The sequence below is a fragment of the Sander lucioperca genome, chromosome 11 (genome assembly GCF_008315115.2).
Source record: "Sander lucioperca isolate FBNREF2018 chromosome 11, SLUC_FBN_1.2, whole genome shotgun sequence".
NCBI classification, from domain to species: domain Eukaryota; kingdom Metazoa; phylum Chordata; class Actinopteri; order Perciformes; family Percidae; genus Sander; species Sander lucioperca.
Genome location: NC_050183.1, coordinates 31,279,049 through 31,300,669, shown reverse-complemented (window position 1 = coordinate 31,300,669; position 21,621 = coordinate 31,279,049). Strand labels below are relative to the sequence as shown.

The 21,621-nt window shown below is 41.3% G+C and overlaps 1 protein-coding gene across 1 annotated transcript in view; it reads left to right on the top strand.

The window, feature by feature from the left end:
* LOC116058719 (inactive N-acetylated-alpha-linked acidic dipeptidase-like protein 2) overlaps positions 1 to 21,621 on the top strand; it is a 457,605-nt gene that overhangs the window by 9,072 nt on the left and 426,912 nt on the right. The gene's annotated exons all lie outside the window — the stretch shown is intronic.

Here is a 21,621-nt window from a genome sequence, read left to right as displayed (position 1 = left end):
CTTTCTCTGAATTTATTTTTTTATTCTGTTTTTCTTTTTGGTGACTTGATGTTTAAGAAGGTGTAGAAACCCCGAATATTATGCTTAGCTATAAGGAAGCCACAATAAAGTTCATTTTCAAAGTTATTCTTTACTTTTACTTTTACTTCAAATAGTTAAGTACAATTTATAGACATTTTTCACGGCAGACATGTTGACATGCCATAGTAGGAAAAGCACAGGTGTATTCAAAACTATTAATGATGGCTGCATTCCACTTAGGAGAGGCCCTGGTATTGTGCATGCTGACTCACTGAAATAACTTACTGGGACACTTGATAGAATTGAGCCATTTTTAAGGTTATCAATTTCAGCTGTGTTTTTCCTACTATGACAAGTCAAAATGTCTGCTGTGAAAAAGGTCAATGTCAGAATATTACTTTTGATACTTAAGTACAGTAAATATCAGATACTTTAAGACTTTTACTCAAGTAGTATTCTAAAAGGAGACTTTTACTTCTACCAAAGTCATTTTCTGGTAAGATACTTGTACTGTTACTCAAGTATTGCTTTCAAGTACTTTGTACAAGACTGGTCAGATCCACTCATCAAAAAAACATTTTCAACTCACGCTGGCTTCTCAGTAAGAGAGCGCTGCAAGTGGTTGCAGAGACTTGTTGAATAGAAAACAGGCACAAGACAAGTTTCAAAATGTAGAATGTAATAACTCCTCTTTTAGTTATGACCATGATCATTTCTGTTTCACACCTATAGTTCTGTGGACTCGGTGCAATTCGGGGGTGAAGTTGCAACATTGTTGCATTTTTCATTTGGTTCAATTTGCTCTCACACCGCACGTTGTCAAAAGAACCAAACACTGTAAACTCACGTCACGCGATCGAGACCGTCGCTTGTTTATTGGACAGAATATCCGAAACTCGCCGACTCGCTGGTCTCAGAAATAATGGAGCAACACCACATTCATAACGTCTTGGGTTTTCTGGTTCTGCTTTAGAGTTTGTAATAATTTAGAAGAAGGCGAACAATGAGCAGCTGACAGACAGCGAGTGAAGGAGAGAGATGATGATCACACAGACGATCAGCGATGTGTGCTCAGTCAGAACAGCTTATGGATCTGAAAGTTATCATCCCTTAAATCATATATAAGTCCGTAAATTCTGTGCAAGGAGTTCGGATAAGCTTTCACGCCAGCCCAAACGAGGTAGGTGTGAAAGCAACCTAAGTTGCCAAATCTAACCAAACATAAACATAGAGGTGTCAGACCAGAGAGTAATAATACTGAATTGTGTTAAAGTGATCTGTATTTTTGAAGTCACATACTCTTATATCGTTCTTCTGATATCAGGGGTGCCAGATCAGAAAATGGTGGACTTGAAATTGTTTATACAGTAATGAGTAATTAGTTAACACTAGTGATGAAGGCACTAAAAGAAGGATAGAGAAACACAAAATGTGAGAAGAAAAGAGGATTGTACAAAGGAGTTGGAAAGCAAAGCAATGGTGTTATAATGAGTTGAGTTGCATGGATGTTCAAAGAAGGTGACAGAAAGGTAGGAAAACAGAGAAAGAGGATCATAGTTTGATGCTCCCTAAGTCTATGATCACCATTATCAAAACTCTGACTTGTTGCCTTTGGTCAGGCACTGATATGTCCCTAGAGGAAGGGAAAAGACTCAGAGATAGTAGAGAGAGAGAGTTGAAGCCAGTGATAACGCTCTCTCCACCAGGTAGCAAATCTGTTTTTTAACACGGATACAAACCTCTGTCAACCCGAACACTGCCTTCTCCAAGCCAAAGGATCACAGGACGACTGGGTGTATGAGATAACTGGCTTTACCACTGAACTGAGACAATCATTTCACCATGGTTTCCCTCTCTGAGTTTTACTCGCTTTTAATTATTTATTTCCTCACATTTATATTTCAATAATAAACATGCCAGAAACATCCCCACCCACCCATCCATAACTGCCAAAGACCCACACATAATATCTTAACCATCAGTGAGGAGGACATGGTATTTTCTTTACATACTACTAGTCCTCATTTTATTCATATACTCATATTCTTTTTTGTCAGTGACCCCTAGTACTCTGTGTCTGTCGGAACTGTGAGATGATGTAAGATAGATACAGCCCCTCATTATCTTTTTCCCTTGAACTAATGTAGTTGACCTTCAGTGTACAATAAGCCACATTTTCACAAACTAGATGATTAAATTAGCTTATTAGAGATGAGATTCAACAGAAACATCCAGTCAAGCGGTTCAAGTCAAGTGTTCATGTTATGGCTTTGATCTTTGGACCTTATGAACTCTGACAGTTATTATTGTGGTGAAGCAGTAGAAATTAAATAATCCAGTCTGCATGGATCAAAATCAAATTCAACTAATTTGCAATAGTGAGTTGCCTTCAGTAGCATCATTTACTGCCAGTCTGAAGTAAGTGTGTGGAGATCAGGACAGAGGATTTGCATACAAAGTGTTAGACTATGTGGCTTTCACAAGGGCGTAACTTTGGGTTCAACATTGGGGGGGTGAAGATCACTACTTTTGAGCAAAATAAAAATTTTGTATGTCAAACACTTTTTTTTTTTTCTGAATTCTGGTGATATTTTCTGCAACAATTTGTGCCTTTTCTGCATCAATTTATGGTGCAAATGTCTTTATTTAGGTAAAGGAAATTATAATAGGTTTTTGGGGGAGGTTGCCGACGGAAATTCCACTGGAGTTTACCCATTTAGGCCGGATATCCATTGCCTTGGGCTCCCTTTGTGTTGGCATTTTAAACTCGACTGGTCGATTTATGAGGACTATGGTTAACTGCTCCTCAGATCTCTGCAGGGTAAATCCAGCCAGCTAGCTAGACTGACTGTCCAATCTGAGTTTTCTGTTGCACGACTAAAACAACTTTTGAACGTTTCGAATGTTCCACCAAAACAAGTTCCTTCCCGAGGCTATATGCAGAGGTGCTGTTGCTTCGTAAGGTGCTTAGCGACGCCTAAGACGATTGTAATTGGTTTAAAGAAATGCCAATAAACCAGAGCATGTTTTTCTCCCATACCGGAATGCTGTGTGGACTTGCCAGACCCTCCTCCGCAGCGCTTTGGAAGAAGGTCTGGCAATGTGAGACTGGTTTTGTTTTAACACGATTTTATAACAAAGCAAGAGGTATAAACTTGCCTTGACACATGCCTTGAATTCTCATATAAAAGCCATTATTCTAACAATGGCCAGGAGCACAACACAAACAAATAAAAGCAGGTTGCTAATAAAGGCTGGGTAAAAAAACAAACATGGGGTGGAATATTTTTCGAGAATAAAGTTGTAATAAAATAGGTTGCTTCTACTTATATCAGAATCAGAATCAGAATCAGAAAGAGTTTTATTGCCAAGTACGTTTTTTAACACATACAAGGAATTTGTTTTGGTGTTGTTGGTGCACGTCACACATTCTCTAGATGGAATATTAAACAATATAAGTATAGGTATAAACAACATAAGTATAAGTATATGTACACAGTATGTATTAAATTAAATTAAAAATAAAGATAGAAATAAAAAAATAAAGAGTAAAGAGCATTACAGCTGAGAGAGAACAGTGGCATGAAGAGCCAGGGGTGGAGAGTCAGGGTGGTTTCCGGGGCTTGTTAATAAGGCTAGTGGCGGAGGGGAAAAAGCTGTTCATGTGACGTGAGGTTTTGGTCCTGATGGACCTCAGCCTCCTGCCAGAGGGGAGTGTCTCAAAGAGTTTGTGTCCAGGGTGGGAGGGATCGGCCACAATCTTTCCAGCACGCTTCAGAGTCCTGGTGGCGTATAGGTCCTGGAGCGGCGGCAGATTGCAGCCAATCACCTTCTCTGCAGACCGAATGACACGCTGCAGTCTGCCCTTGTCCTTGGCAGTGGCAGCAGCGTACCAGATGGTGATGGAGGATGTGAGGATGGACTCAGTGATGGTTGTGTAGAAGTGCACCATCATTGTCTTTGGCAGGTTGAATTTCTTCAGCTGCTGCAGGAAGTACATCCTCTGTTGTGCATGTGCATGTGTTAGCATTTCCTGACAGTCCATAGGCTATTGTAGACTGCAGTCATTTAGACTAATTAGAAGAATGTTTGGAGTGTGGTTACAGTGTGCCATATTTCCTCTGACTGGTAGCTCTGTGGCACTGTCTCTGCGTCCTTCTCTCTTAGACACCTTTGCAATGTTCGGGATCGTCTCCCTACTTCCCACTGTAAAGCTTGGGGTTTGGACTGTTTTCTGCACTTTATCAGAGGTGTTGAAGTTAAAATTTGTGTTGAGCCACACAATGGAGAGATGTATGCCTGATCTGAAGTGTGTGCTGTTTTCCACCTCGGATGAAGAGCAGCGCACAGCCACTTCCCTAAACTTTGTTTCATCCAGAGAGTCCCAAATGGGGTTCTCAGACAGTCAGATAGGGATACTATATTACGACCTCTCTGAGTTTGTTCTTTAAATCTCGTGTGACTCGTTTTAAGCCTGGAACCAAGCCAACAAGCTTCGAGATGAATTGTGACTATAAAACATTTGATTTGGCACATAAGAACATTTTGAAAATGGCAACAGAGGCAAAGGTACAAGATTGTGTACAGAAACGATTATAGACTTCAATTGTAGTACCTCGCTATAGCCATTCGCGGGCAAACGTTTCCAGGTTAACAGCAAGCTCCACCACTCAGAGACGTTGCTGTTACACTTAGGATTGTGGATAGTATAGTACTTTTCATCATCTCATCGCAAATAAAATGTGTTTTTCTTAAAACTAGATTGATATTATACGGACCTCTGACTTCTGCAGGAGCATAAACCTTAGTTTTACAACTTGTAGCTCATGGAAAGTCTACTTTGGATGGTTTAGACATTATGACTAATAATCAAAATCCTTATAGAGAAAATGAATGGGATTTTTACTTGCAGAACCACACTGTTGAGGATGACATCACTAAAACTGTCCAATCAGTGATTAACCTCACTCTGTATAACTTCATGTTTACTTCTCTTGCTTCATTTGTAAACTGTCAGTGTTAACACAAACTGTTCCAGAACTAAAATGCAACAATAACAAAATTGGGGTGGCAGTAGCTCAGTCCGTAGGGAGTTGGGGAACCGGAGGGTCGCTGGTTCAAGTCCCCGTACAGACCAAAGTACGGAGTGTGGACTGGTAGTTGGAGAAATGCCAGTTCACTTCCTGGGCACTGCCAAGGCCCCGAACCCCCCCAACTGCTCAGGACGCGTGTCCGGCAGTCGCAGCCCACACACTCTGACATGTCTTCGTTTGTGCACGTATAGGACCTGAGCATGTGAACATGTGTATGTATTTCAGGCTTGTGTGTTCTAACAAACAAATTATAATTTCCCCACTGGGGATCAATAAAAAGTATAAATTATTCTTTCCTTTGGTCCAGACCAAATTAACCAAACTACAGGTTTGAAAACACCCTTAGAAAACCTGCTCTTCTGCTTCTTTTCTAGTTAGTCTTGGTGTGACCAAACTGTCTCTTGGTGTTCTGTCTTAATGTGATTCCTACCAGTTTTCACATTTTATTTAAAATTCCAAAAATGCTCTCTGACAGTACTTATTCATCCAGTGTAAACCATGACAGCAGAGTATATCTTTATGTGTAAATAAAATAAAAGTAGGGAATGGTGTGTGCTTCTATGCATTGATTTTCATTACTTTTTTGACATAAAACTGATGCTAATAATTAATTTTCCAGCTTGGCAAGTCTCCAATAATGATATATTGTCAGTCATGGCTGGAGTAATTCTGCCAGAAACTCTAATGGGTTGGCACATTCATTCAGTTAACAGCACATGTTCCTTTGTACTCAAACCTATACATTTTCCATTGGCCTGATCATTATATTATTTACAGTGGTAGAGAAAATGAAATCGACACATTAAACGTACAATATGTAACTTTCTGCCGCTAGGGGTCTCTCAGTCAAAGCAATGGATTGAAAACACGGATTTTGATGATGTTGGGAAGTTGCGTGGAATTATGGGAGTTGTAGTTTTTATTGTTAAACACCTTCGCTGTTTAGAATGCATCTGTTCACGGACAAGTTTACCCATTCAAGTTTATTCACGTTACGTTTAATAACATTTATTTATGTCATTCTAATAAAATAGCTGCATTTTCCCCAACATAATTACGTTTTTCTTGATTCGATCTGTATTGGTAGCTGACCAGTTAGCTAGTGAGCCAGCAAGCTAACATTAGCCAGCAGCTAAAACGAATGATACAGTGGGGGAGTATAGTTAAACAGCTTTGACACTAGACAGGGGAAATATATCAGTGTGAATGAATTGCTGTTTGGTTTGTGGGATTCCCAATACGTGATTGATTAAGTAATTGTTATATCTGCCCGAGTAGCTCCATATTCAATGAATGACAAAAATGTGTTGTGAAAGACTGTCTTTAGTGCAGATGGATGACTTCTGCTTGTTTGAATTATTTTATGTTTCCCACTCGTCATTGTTTCTCAGCCAAAGGGCCTCCCATGTTTTTTCCCGCAATAGGGTTGTAAGGCAAACACAGCAGACTTTTTCCAGCTAGAAACTTCAAATCCAATTTTTTTTCAATTTAAACTTCAAAGAGCTGTGTTAAGCATGCAGAGCTACTTTCAGAGAAACTGGATTAAGTTCAAATCCTTAGAAGATGGTTTCCTACTGCTAATATCTTAGCCCGTCTATTATCTCTCCTGCTAATTATACTACTGTAATAAATTCCGTCTTACAGCTATAGGGAGGTGCATTGTATGGCTTTTGTTTCTCTGCATATAGTCCCACACATATCTCATATTTGAACATTTAGTTTGAGAGCGTTTAGAGTGTTTTTAAGGGGTATTCATTGAGCTGCTGCTTTGAAGCCATGGGCTGTTGTTGCTACTGATTCTGGCTGGATGATGTCTTGGGGTGACAACAAATCTTTATCTAGCTCAGTGGTTCTTAAACGTTTTACACCACGTACCGGGTTTATTCCTTATAACATTATTTATTGTTTGACATTTGTCAGCCACAGCCAAGCTGTACTTCTTCCGTCCTGCTCCAACTGAATCCAAATTTGAGGTAACTCGGGTAATATCTTCTTACTGTTTTGCATTGTTTCCTGCTAGCAGGTGCTGTGGAGACTTCACCGGTGCTGCTTAAGTAGCGACTAACACTTGCACTCGGTTCACTTTCATCTACTATAGTTTCAACAGGGCTACAAATATTCTCCTCCTGATCCGCACTTCTCTTCCTAATAGTTTCTGTTTCGAGCCAGGATTTCAGTGTTTTTGAACCATTCATTTTACCTCTGCTTACTATCTTGCTATCCCATCTTGTAACTAATTATGGATGTATGCGCACTCCGTTTATGAACATGACTATGTAGCAAGCTAAAGAAGAAGTTATCGTAAATTACATTTCACTGATCATAGTTTAAGGTATTTTCATTTGAAATGTTGTATTTCTATAGTATTATGCTTTTTTTTTTCTTTCTTTCTTTTTTTCCAATATAGCAGAGATTCCACGCACGTAACACTAGAGGAAGCTCGCATACCACCAGTGGTACGTGTACCGTAGTTTGAGAACCAATGATCTAGCTCAGGGATCTACAACAGGGGGTGTGGTCTGAGTCAATGCAGGGGGGCCACTTCAAAAATTGAAGTCTTAACATGAATCCAACATATTATCAGCAAATATAAATCTCCACTGCTTACCGGCCTATAGGTAAGGTAGTCACTAAGGTAGCCATCCACAGATACAGTTCACCCTAAGGATTCACTGTGCCACTTTGTACTTTTAACATTAAAACATGATTTATAAAATCAATTAACAATTATTATTTTAATAGCTTAGTATTCTATGCACTAAAAAGGTATGTATGAAGGCTTTTTGCCACCCACACGTTATTATAGGCCCAGTTTAATATGCAACTTAATTTTATACAATATTAGTAGTAGGAGTTCCCTGCTTAAAAAATGTTGAAGACCCCGGATCTAGCTGATATCTTGCTGTGCTGGCACCAGAACAGGACAACTAGCGCTATGGATCACTATCTTGTTATGGTTGCAATGTTGCGAATGCAGCACAACATGGACCTCATTTGTCCAATGATAAAATGGATTATGGTGCTAAATGTTTCCCATAGATATTGTTTTTTTTGTGTATTGAGAGTCGCATTGTTTCCCTCAATAATGTTCAGTGGGACTGATGACTGTACTTCTTCCATGGGTTTTATCATTTTTTACATATAGATTGCCTCACTAAAAAAGCTACCACCTTCAGTTTGTTGCATCAAATCAAATCAACATTTAGTTTTGTGGGAAATCTACTGCTACTTCCAGGAAATCCGGCAATTCAGACTTTCTGCCCTACTCCTTTTTGAAAAGCAGACCTTTTATTTGAAAATAATAACAATAACCCATTGAATAAAACAAGGTAGGCTGTTGTTTTTAACACCTTTTTAATAAAATAATGTTTTCAGTACTTATAGATAAAATTGTCAGAAGTAAATGAAATGTAATCATATTTGTAAATGAATGACTTTAGGTATTTAAATACCTTAAAAATAAAAGTAAACTGTAGTCTATTTGTATTTCTAATACCAATTAAGCTGTCATCCCATTGTGAAAAATAAGCATTGTAGCCTATCAAAATGTCAATAATTGCATTTACCATCGATCACCATGATCTTAAAATTGGCATCAATAAAGCTCAACAGTGACCGCCCACTTTTTTTAATGGCACTGGTTCCGGAAGTGTTTTTCCCCATTCAGTTGTTTCATTGACGTTCCTAAAATTGCTTATATAAAGAGTTTTAAGTTTGGAACCAGGCCATCCAGCTACGAGATGAATAGTGAGCACAAAACATTTGATTCGCCGCAAAAAAACATTTTAGGTACAAGACCGTGAAGAGAAACTATCATAGACTTCAATGGCAGAAGTTCGCTCTAGCCGTTCGTGGTTTCCCGGGTACGGTAAACGTTTCTATGGTAACAGCAAGTTGGACCAATCAGAGACGTTGCTGTTACACTTAGGATTGTGGTCACTGCAGTTTTTCTCCATAAGATCATGGATAAAACATGTTTTTCTTAAAGCAAGGTTGATTTCATACAGACTTCTAGCTTCTACAGGAGCAGAAACTTCCGTTTCACAACCACGTAGCTCGTGGTCAGTCTACCTCTTATGGCTGATAATCTAAATCCTTTGCGATGAAAAACCAACGTATCTCCGAAGGTTTGGCTGCTCCTTTGCTGCTTGACCATGGAACCGGTATAGACAGTCTCTTCAGTGTCGACAGTGTTCACGAGAGCGTGACACTGACATGACGTTTGTCGTCTAGACATGAGCAACTGAAAATATTTTTTTTCTCCAGAAGCCCTTGAACACAGGATGAAAGACGGTCAATAATGATAACTAAACAAATATTGTGTTTATTGTATTTTATACAACACAACATAGCAAAACCAGCAAAATATGGGGCGTCTCAGACCCCTTGACCAACACTTAGGACCTCTTGCAAACCTCAAAACTGCAATGGAACTACAGTCTGTAGTTACGGCAACAACCATAGAGCCAGCAGAAAAACCCCAAGTGTCGCGTTTTGTGTCATTTTTCTGCGGCCCTGTGAGTAGGGAGATTTGGGCACTGGTAATATGGAGGGAAGTCTAACATAGTTCATTTAAACATACTACCAACATTATGATACAAAGTTGGTTGAACAGCGGCAATGTATTCCCTTATGAGTCATTATCTAGCAGAAAATGAACAATCTTAAACAGTTGTTTTATCACTAAACAAAAAGCTCAGAAAGGTCAGTTACAGTTAAATGCAAATGCAGTATTGGAAGATGAAAGTAATTATAAAGGAATCAACGCTATACCAGCTGTGCATAAAGTACCCACCATTTTAAAAAACCTGATTGTGTGCCTCTGTCAAATCGGTCTGTGCAGGTGGAAAATAAAGGTTTACAAAACTGAACACAAAGTGTTACTACAACAGATTTCATGAGCAACTATTTGGTAACATCAACCGGTGGTAGAGAGTAACACTCATGTATCTGAAAACAGAATAAATAATTGAACATAGCCTGGTCTTGAGCCTTAAAGTGAAAACAGTTTATTTAACATCAGCTTATGCTCTCCAGCTGATTACACCACTAACTGACTTTGTTCAGTTTAAATTGAAAATCTGTAATTAATTCTGGCATTTCAAAGACTTGCAGATGAGTGGAACCTTTTGTGAAACTAAATGAAAGAGAAGGATTTCAGGAGGTTTGGTTACCTTGCATTGCAGCTGGATGCTCGAAATGTCACAAGATCACACCAAAATCAGGTCAGGCTTCAAGTAATGCATTTTTGTCCAAACCACCCTGGTTCAGACCAATCAGTGTCCTGTGAGGAACTACTGGCAGCTGCCGGCGTGTTTTTAGGTGTCTGTGATGACACAGAGAAGCGACGAAACAACAATGGCGGCTCCTAAAGAGGTTATAGTAGATGCTGCAATAGCAGTTACATATATCTGAACTGGAGAGTATGGGCCCTATCTTGCACCCGGCTCAGCGCGGCGCAAAGCCCGATGCAAGTGTCTTTTGCTATTTTAAGACCGTCCAGCGCCCAAATCATTTACATAGCAAATGCAATTGCACACATCTTTGCGCGTGCTGGTCTTACAGGGAGATGTGTTCAGGTGAATTCTTGGCGTATTGCTATCTTGAGGCAGCGGGAAGTGATCGCGCCATTGACCAACAAAAACTTGGACTAAAGTCAATGGCGCAGCATTTCATTGTTATTTTAACAGCCTAGGCTTATGCACAGTGCACATGCACACTATGCTTGTTACACACACACACACACACACACACACAGGGAAGCGCAGCAGCACACAAACATGCAAAAGATTACAAATCAAAATATTACGGTGCAAATCCGCCATCATATTAGCAATGCGCCAAGGTACAAATGCGCCTGGCTTTTAAAGGAAATGGGAGATGACACTCTAATTGAGTTACTGCATAGTATGCCCAAAACACATCTATGAATTAATGAAGACACTAAGTACAACCTTTTTGAACCATGCACCCGGTGCACAGACCCTTTATTCTGCCGTCAAACTAGCAAAAGTGGATTTGGATACGTCCTAAACACACCTGCGCCATGCGCTTCACCCCGTGCACTTAGATCGTTAAAATACGGCCCTATTTCTTCATTGGAAAAAGGGCAAAGAACGGCACTGAAGGTTTTTCTCAATGGAAAAAATGTCTTTTGCTCTTCTCCCGGTTTCGGCGAGAGTTTGATTTATCAACTGCTACTACGTCATATGGTTCGTTGAGCTGGTTAAAGCTATAGTGCGTAGTTTCTGTCGCCCCCATGAGGAATTCCAAGTAATGACAACTAAACTGTTGGCATGTCCACATGATACAAGCCTTTCGTGATCACGCACAGCCCCCACCCCTCCCCCACGCAGTTGCTAGTAGCCAAGGAGGGCACGGAGGAATAAAAAACATGACGGACTCTTCCGAAGAGGTAATTATCTTCACTCGAGTTTCTGCGTGCGAAAGTCGCCGGGCGACACCATGTTCTAAACATAGCCAATACAGAGAGAGTTGGGTGAAGCTGATAGTCTTAATTAGCTTTGTAGCAACTCATTTAGCAATGGCTTGAATGTAACGGACGTTCTTTAATATCAAACAGGTACGCACTAAAGCTTTAAAGTTAAGTAAGAAGATAAGATAAGAAACATTTATTGTCATTATATTACAATTTGTGAATGCCCCTCCCAGCAGTGCCTTAAAGAATCTATATTGGACACATCCGTACAACATTAAAAAAAACACATACACACAGTCAAACACATTCCATGTCGTATATCAACATATACATATATATGTCACACATATCATACACAAAGTCTGTGATAGACGGTGATAACATGATGCTTAGTCCAATCACCTACCAAGTAGTTTTTGAAAGTGCCTGCCATTTTCAAACAGTTTCCATTGACAGCTTTTCGGAGGGTTCTGTGTAACAAACCATCTGGTGCCTCAGGTTAAAGTTCTTGTGTAAGAAAGCTGAACTACCTGGAAACAGATTGTGGTGAGAGCAGCTGAGAGTGGGCTGAACGTAGGAGTGCTTGGTCACTAGAGTCATCTCTAGGTAAAGTCTTAATCTTAGTGTCCTCATTTAGGATCCTAGTGTCCTGAGGGTAGAAGCTCCTCCTAAGCCTCTCAGTGCTGGCCTGGTGTATCCGGTACCTTCTTCCCGACCTCAACAGGGGAGGTAAATGCTGTTACCCAGGTGATTTGGATCTTTAAAGGGATACTTCACAGAGTTAGCATTAAGCTTTGTATCAGCAGAAACACGGTAGTATTTTTGAATGACCGTGCTTCCCTCCCTCATGTCCCCCTGAGAGGGGAGATCTCTGTATTGTGGGTCTGGAAAAATTTATACCGATGACGCAAAAATCGTCATTTTATGTCATCGGTATAAATTTTTCCAGAGGCAAAGGACTACAGCCAGTACTTCCGCATAGCCCATCGGGGGTTGGACGTAGTTTTTTTACGGAGACTGCCGAGGTAAAAACGAGTGTCAGCCATCTTGAATCATCGCTTAGCTTCTCAGCAGAAACAGATTTATTCATCCCGAAGGAAATTTTAGAACAACAATTATGTGCATTCAAACTACCGCACACATGTACCACCGGGATACATTGGTACAGATCGGAGAATATGTAGGACACTTTATTACAGACGGAATACTCGACACACTACGCGAGCTTCGCCCGCCGGCTATGGAGACCAGCGGTGTTGCTCGAAGCCTCTGGCCGATAAAGGGACATCATCAGCGGGGAACGTTGAACGAGTTTGCGGGTGAAAACTAACGTTAGCCGGCCACCTGTTCCATCAATCCTGCTTGCAAGTGTCCGCTCATTAGACAACAAACTGTACTACATCCAACTTCAACGAAACTCCCAACACGAGTTCAGAGACTGCTGTGTTTTTGTTGTTGTGGAAACATGGCTGAACAACAGGACTGCTCTGTCGGGTAAGACTAGCTAGTGAAGGTGGGCTTTTTTAACACGGACTGTTGCAGAAATGGGGTGCTTTTATCCAACTAACTGCTGGTGGAGTTTGTGACTGTTAAATGAGACCATTCTACATTCCACGCAAATTTACGGCTGTGTTTATACCAAGCGCTAGTGCTAGTATGTGTTAGCTGGACTTTACGGAGCATATAATGTGTTTTGTGTGTCGTTTTTATATAATGTTTTTATATATTTGAATTGTGTAACCACTTGAGCCACAGTGAAACGTTGTTTCGTGGATATGGTTGAAATGACAATAAAACACAGTTGACTTGAGTTGACCGTCTCACTGTCTGTCTGTCTGTAAACGGTAAGCGTGGCTTGGGAGTGGACTCAGAGCAGCGAAGCAAGTGCATTCTGGGATTTGGTGTCTTTCATCCACATGAGCCAAAAACACATTTCCTGGCTTTTCTCGGCCTAGAAGGCAGCAATTTTTTTTCACATTTATACTACATAAGTGACCCAATTTAAAGATATATTCAGCTTTCCAGCGGTGAAATATCCCTTTAATGATTATCCGATTTTTCTTGCAGCGCCTGGTGTAAATAATCTTTAGGGAGGATAGGGCACCGTCTATTATATGGTATGTAGGCTACAGCTGAACAAACCACTCTCTGCAGGGCCTTGCAGTGTCTGTTTGGTGCTGCTTCTGTACCAGGCAGTGATGTTTCCCATCAAGACGCAAGGGTGTCAGACTGGGGGTGGAAATGGGACTGAGTACCCCAAGGCCCTTATGTTTGGAGGGCCCAAGAAGATGCTAGAAGGAATAGCTGTGGATGTGGGGAGGGGCCCATAGAGAATGCCTTTCTACAGGGCCCAGAATTCTGTGCTACGCCCCTGTCAGGACGCTCTTGATGAGCTACATATTTTTATTGAGAGTTGGTAGAGGCCAAAACAGAGTTACAAGAAGAGTGAATAAAGGGACAGAGCACATCTCGCCAAATTCTAAAAACCATGCATCCCAGAGGGGCAAACAATCTGCACCAGAATATGCATCTAAGCTCTGAAACGCTAACAAAGTGCCTGTAGCTACCTAAAAACATTAGATTTAAGCATGTATAAGGATTATTTTAGCAACCTATGTCTACCAGAGAGGGCACGTTAGCTGTTAGTAAGCTAATGTTGTGTTAGCAAGCTAGGGCACTTGCAAACATAATACTGCATAGATTTCTGATTTATCCACATTTCACTATAACATGTACAAGTTGCATACTTTTTACAAAATGCTTTAGCTTAATTTACAGATGTATAGTTAGCCTAAAACTGGCATTTGGATATTTGACTAAATGCTTGCTGTAAACGTAGGGTGACCAGACATCCCGGTTTGACCGGGACAGTCCCGATTTTGGGTTGCGTGTCCCGAGTCCTGACAAAAGCCTGTCGGGACGCTAAAATGTCCCGGTTTACACCAACCACTATGAAATTGTCCTGGTTGTCAGCGATTACATAGCCGACGTGGTCTTATTATAGCCCGATCATTAACTAAACCCATGTAGAAAGACTAATAAAGCGTCCAGCAGCCAGCGTTACAATGTATATTTGTAAACATTGTTACAATGCCTCTTCTTATCTGTCTCATTTTAATCAGTCCCTACAGGATTTGTGGCCTTTTTTGAGATTGTTGCGGCCCAAAATGCCTGATTTTGTGGGAGCTGTCCTCAATTTAGGTCATCGTGTCGTCTCATCTCTGGTTTTTCCTGCATCCTCCGTGTGTGTGTGTGTGTGTGTGTGTGTTTGTGTGGGCGCGCGTCAGTCGCGGGGGAACTGAGCAACAGCCCCGCCCGCTGCAGAGAGCCGACAGGATTGAAACAGCAGCAGCTTCAGCGACTTTAGAGTGAAAAAAACGTTACAGCGTACATTAATGTTAAAATGTATACAGGTTGGCAGGATGGTCTGAAATGTCTTTCGCTGTACGTTTTGTTGGTAAATGTGAGATGTTCGAGTCACACACGTCTCCTCTTCAAATCAGAAAAATTAATTTGGCAACGTACGCAAATTCTGATTTGAACACAACTTGTGCATAATGACGTACCCACCTTACCATCAACCCTTTAGTTGATGTGTTGTTCATGCATGAGGTCATGAATGAGAGGCTATGGACTCATGTCAGTTCCTGATGATTCATAAAATATAAAGGAAATCATGAATTAATTCATGCATGAATTCATAATTCATGTACCCTTACCGTAAAGTGTTTCCATAACTTTAGTTCAAGCATGTGGCAGCAGTTCCAAATAATTTGTTTAGTGCCATTCAACGAAAAATAAGTTCAGTGGGTGCATTTTCCAAAATAATGCTTTAATTCTGAAAAAATAAAGTTGGTCCCACACGAAACTCACTCAATGTCTTTTAATATTATTTCTTAGATATGTAGGCTACATACCAAGAAAATTCATGAATATTAACTGAGATACCCCATTATGTTGTGAGCAGTAGGCCTTTGTGTGCTTTTGGCAAAATTGTGTCTAATCTGCCTGTGTCTATGTCTGACCTGGGGCTGTTCACGTTAAAAAGCCTGTGCGTGCATGAGCACTACGGTCATGCGCAAAGTGTCCCGGTTTTATTTCCGGGAAATCTGGTCACCCTATGTAAACGTAACGTTGTGCATAACGTTAGCTTAGTGTCTTCCCATTCTTTCTGCTGATTTCTCACGTCTGTATACACTTTTGTCTTCATAAAAGCTGACAAAAACTTAATTATGGGTTATTTACCATGTTGGTAGTGCATCCCACCTCGCAGCAGCTTTTAGGCAATTTTAAATGCGTTCTGTCTCTATTGGACTTCATCAGGTAGCCAGAAACTCCAATGATAATGTTGCTTTGTGTCTACTGGATGTGTAACCAGCTAAGTGTTTGCTAAGACAATGGCCATATAAATACTATGAGGCGAAAATATATCAATGTTGTGTTTCAAGCAGGGGGGGCATCAAACAGCCACTTAGTCTCGCATTGCCAGGAAACCGCGCTGTGGAATAGCATGGTTTCCTACAGTCGTTTTGGGCAACGCTAAGCTCCGGATGCAGCGACAGTGGCTCTGCAAAATGTTCTCAGGGAGGGATGTTGTATTGACGTGTGTATTTCGTCCGCAGCAATCCCGCCAATCGGTCCCAAAACAATGTCAGCTAGATAGTAAATGCCATAGACATTTTCTTTGTAAATCTTTACAATCATTCCCCGAAAGAATCAAGCAGGCCAACCTAGCAGTTTCTTCACAACTTGCCATTTTCAGCGTGTACTTTGCTAGCTCAAAGTTTGTTGTTGTTCCTGTAGCGAACTGAGTTTGAGAATGGCAACACACAGAGCGCAGAAGGTGAGGGAAATCCGGGTGTGATGTCAGGCAGTTATCTTGGAAATGTACTGCCATTGATCCAGACTGAAAGCCACTTGACCCTACATAGCCCCCAGTAAAAGTCAGTTGGCCTTAGGAAGAAGTTGACTAAAGACAACAAAAAAACTCGTGGTTTGTGAACAGCACCTCCTGTAAACGTACAGTGTGTCTCCTCCAGCTCTGATTCTAAACTGTGGCCCATTATCCGTCTGTTTACAGGTTCTCATCTACCTTCACTTCACTGCAGCTCATTTCACTGATTACTTCCCCTCCTTGTTAAAGTAGCGTTAATCAGTGAAATCAGCTGCTTTAGTGACTGATTGCAGTGAGTCTCTGACCACGATAGCATGGCATTTTTACATCAGCCATTTGTGGATAAATTAACATGAACACCTTGCATTCCAAGGCCTTCATCGTATTTTCTTACCCCTTCTATGCTGTAACACGTCAATTGTGGTGCACAAACTGCATAACCATATCAATAGCACTTATGCTTCATAATACACTTACATGGAGTTGAATAAAAAACTCCCAAAACATTCTGAACAATATGTTAAACATAATAAGCCTCACGTATGTAGTATTTATTGCAGGGCAGTTTACATAAAATGTTATTGTTTAGGTGTTAGGGTGAGGGGGTCCCTTCTCAGGGCCATCCAATTTCTGTATGACCAAAGTGAGAGCTGTGTCCGGGTTCTCGGCAGTAAGTCGGACCTTCAGCACTCACTGGATCAGTTCGCAGCCGAGTGTGAAGCGGCTGGGATGAGGATCAGCACCTCTAAATCTGAGGCCATGGTTCTCAGCAGAAAACCAATGGAGTGCTTACTCCAGGTAGGGAATGAGTCCTTATCCCAAGTGAAGGAGTTCAAATACCTTGGGGTCTTGTTCGTGAGGTAGGGGACAATGGAGCGGGAGATTGGTCGGAGAATCGGCGTAGCGGGGGTGGTATTACATTCGATTTATTGCACCATTGTGATGAAAAGAGAACTGAGCCAGAAGGCAAAGCTCTCGATCTCCCGGTCAATTTTCGTTCCCACCCTCACCTATGGTCATGAAGGCTGGGTCATGACCGAAAGAACGAGATCCAGGGTACAAGCGGCCGAAATGGGTTTCCTCAGGAGGGTGGCTGGTGTCACCCTTAAAGATAAGGTGAGAAGCTCAGTCATCCGTGAGGAAATAGTAGCAGTGGCTAGAGTAGAGCCAGTTGAGGTGGTTTGGGCATCTAGTAAGGATGCCCCCTGGCCGCCTCCCTAGGGAGGTGTTCCAGGCATGTCCAGCTGGGAGGAGGCCTTGGGGAAGACCCAGGACTAGGTGGAGGGATTATATCTCCAACCTGGCCTGGGAACGCCTCGGGATCCCCCAGTCGGAGCTGGTTAATGTGGCTCGGGAAAGGGAAGTTTGGGGTCCCCTGCTGAAGCTGCTGCCCCCGTGACCCGACCCGGATAAGTGGACGAAGATGGATGGATGGAGGTGTTCATATTCAATTCTGTCCACTCCCCTCAAACTGCTGCAAGTTATTTGAGTAAATTAAAAGGTGAATTCCATCAATTTTAAACATAAAAGTTATATTTACATATGTTGGCGAGGACTACTGCATATTAGGGGTGTAAATCTCACTGGTCTCACGATTCGATTACGATTATCCTGTCAACGATTTGATATCGCGATGCATCACGATGCGTCACCACCTCAATACTATTATATATTGCTACACATGGTTTTCATCAACAAATTCAAGCAGTCAGATATATATGAACTCCCCTTTTTTATTGTATGCTCTTAAAAAAGACACTTCCTGAATGTAGCAGAGTCTGAATACAGCAGACAACAGGCAAAAAAAAACAAAAAAAGCAGCAACAAGTAACATCAGTAGGATATAACCGATTATGTCACTGCATCGATGCATTTGTATCTTTAAACACAATTTTGAAGTAAATGTCACAGAAACCACTGTGAGTGAATGTTAGGGATGTTTAACCATTCTGTTGGTGATGTGTCCTCTCATCCCCGGCTCGCTCAGTGCGTGGCGGTGGCGGCAGCACAGAGGTAGACTATAACCTTATTTTAGGCTCATAACGCCACATACAATATTAAATGAAGTTAACTGTTGGCACAAGTAAGTCACACAGTAACGTGAGCTATTTATTAAATAGCTTTAAATAATATTAAACATAGTCTTTGTTTACAATCATTCCCCGAAAGAACCAAGCAGGCCTGCCTTGTTGCAACAGAGTTTGAGAACGGCAACACAACACAAAGGTGAGGGACATCCAGCAAAACATCCGGCCAGGGATACATCCGGCCAGGGATACATCCGGCCAGGGATACATCCGCCGATAATTGCCTCACATGTGGTGGCGTTGATCCAGACTACATTTCTCCTAATGGAAGTGTTTTGTCCTGTTGTAACGCGTTTGCGCTGGTCGGCCACCATAGTATTGTAGGTTTCAAATCACCCAAAACATGGTGGTTTTTTTCCTCTACCTCACTCCTTAACAGCTTGTCTTTCAGTAGTACGATATACCACTCTCTCTCTTTTTCCTCTCTTTCCAGCTGCAGTTAAACTGCCTGGCTGTTACAACTGCACTTGTTAAAGGAAGAGTACGGAGAGAATACTAGCCAAAATAAACTCAGCATATGCCATAATGAGTCCTAAAGTCGATTAACTTAACAACTAACACTCTTTTTTGCTTACAGTTAGATTTACTGACAGTTTAAACCTGTCTTTCTTTTCTATGGTTATGTTAACCTAGGTTACATACAGCATTGTATGATTATAAATGCATGCAGACTTAGATATTCCTCTATCTCTGTCTCTGGTGCTTGTATGCATGTGGTATGTGAACTTGAAACACAGGTCTTGTCAAAATAACACTGTGACAATATGACAGCCATATCAGTAACACTGTGTTTGGTGTTCCCAATAATATCAGACCATGAATAGCAATAAAATGCTGAAGAGATGAATACAAATTCAGCACATTGTAAGTAAGACAGCATCCAAACTGAGACATTATGCAATTTGCAGCTGTTACATTTAAATAATTCTAATGTCCAATGTCCCAGTGTTGGGTGTTAAAATATAGAGGAGGCATATTTTATTCTCATGAAGATGATTTTATTGCTGACTTAAAGCAATCGTGGGAGGGGATGGAGAGCAGAGAGGAGGCGAGTACACGGAGAGTGGAATGAGAGACACAAATGAAGATGGAAAGTGTGAGCAGTCACTGAGTGAATACAAATAAAGAGAGAGAAGACGAGAGCATCTTAGGCCATGATACACAAACACCATGTTGATGCAGGGTAAACTGGCAGTGTTTGCTGCAACAGGAAGAGGAACTGATAACGAGGATTATAAATGATGTGGTAGATTAAAAACCTTTGTGATACAAAAAAATGTTTGCTCAGTGGTCCTGGTCGATGGACCGATCACTAAGCAAACTCCATGACAGTTATCAGTTTGTCATGGAGATCTTCAACTCAGTGGAGATCTCCTCCTCCGCTAATAAAGACAGAAAATACAAAAATACAGAAAAACGTGTAATTTACAACTAATTCCAAGATCAACAGTGAACTTGGTTGATTAATATTAACGGTTTTAAACAGATATCAAAGAGATATGTCCACACAGGAGGCGTAGCAGGAGCAGCATATTAGCAGCTTTTACACAGGATACATGCAGGCACATTATTGATTGTAGGTAACCTGCATGTTGGCAGTCCTCAGAGCCAAATGCACAATTATGCATCAAAGCAGAGAAAAAATTACTTGAAGCGTAAAAATACGCTTTGGGTCGTGTTTATGTACATACAGCACAAGTGAAATGCGAGCCTTTACGCTACCTATTTAAACAACTGGATCGAATAAAATAGGAGTATCTGTTTCTTCGCAGGTGAGGCGGATGGCTAAAAAACACAGGTGAAGCGCCTCCTGTGTAAACATTAGGGATGCACCGAATCCAGGATTCGGGTTCGGATTCGGCCGAATATTGGGCTTTTTGGTAGGGTTCGGTTTCTGCCGAACCTTAGAATTTTTTTCCGCCGAACTGAACCCTGCGCTTGCACTGTGTGCGCTACGCTGGTCGACGTAATATAGGTGGACCGTTCAATGCAGTAGGCTGTCAGAAAGTGAAAATGGAACTCACGAGCAGAAAAGGCGGCGTCCAGCAGCACCCCCAGCCAAAAGAAGGCGACCCAAGCCGAGCCACACGTCCAACCCGCAATGCCGACCTGTCCCGCGGCGGCAAGGACCCCAAACAACACACAACATCGCCGCTGCCAAAACACCTGCGCATGAAACATCCGAAAGAATACGAGCCACAGATAGAACTGGGCCAGAACGCCAAAACACAGCAACCCCAGGTACGGCAAAGGAAGGACAGTCAAAGCTAAAAACTTAATCAGACAGTGCCTCTCCCAGGTTGTCAGCTGTTCTCTCGGCAAATGAGTCTCCCTACAGTGGGAGCGGAGCGACCGCACGGCCGCCTGCTGGTTAGCTAACATTAGCTTTCTAATTTCACCCACCCAACATGCCTTCATCATACACTGGTTAGTGAAAATTTGCCAAACAAAATTGTCACTCATCTGGCGATAGCGATGTGCTTTCCTACGGTGTGAAAAGAGCGTGTGAATTCAACATTAAGTTGTTACATTTAACTATTTTAGAGGCTGTGGACATTGTTTACTTCATTAATATGTTTACTGTGTTAATGGACTGAGGATGGGAGTAAGATTCAGTATTCGTTTTCGGATTCAGCAGAATCTTAACCAGTGGATTCGGTATTCGGCCAAACCCTAAAAATCTGGATTCGGTGCATCCCTAGTAAACATGCTGTTAGTCTGTTTATGTGTCTCAGGACAATCAAGAAAGCAAAGTGTAAATGCAACCAAAGAGCACTACAAACAAATCTGATTGCATAAATCACCTTAGTAGGTTGTTTAAGAAGTGTTCTACCCAGATGCTTAAAATATGTTGATGCATCTGTCTTTGTAAAATTAGATTAGATTCAACTTTATTGTCATTTAGCAGAGTACAGAGCCAATGAAATGCAGTTGACATCCAACCAGAAGTGCAAAAGTAGCATTAAATACCAAAGGGCAGGTTGAGTACAGTGTTCTGTGCAGTTATGTAGATGATAGAGATTAATTATGTACAACAGTGTATAGTTAGATAAATACAGGTTTTCCAGATTACATTGTGCAGTTTTG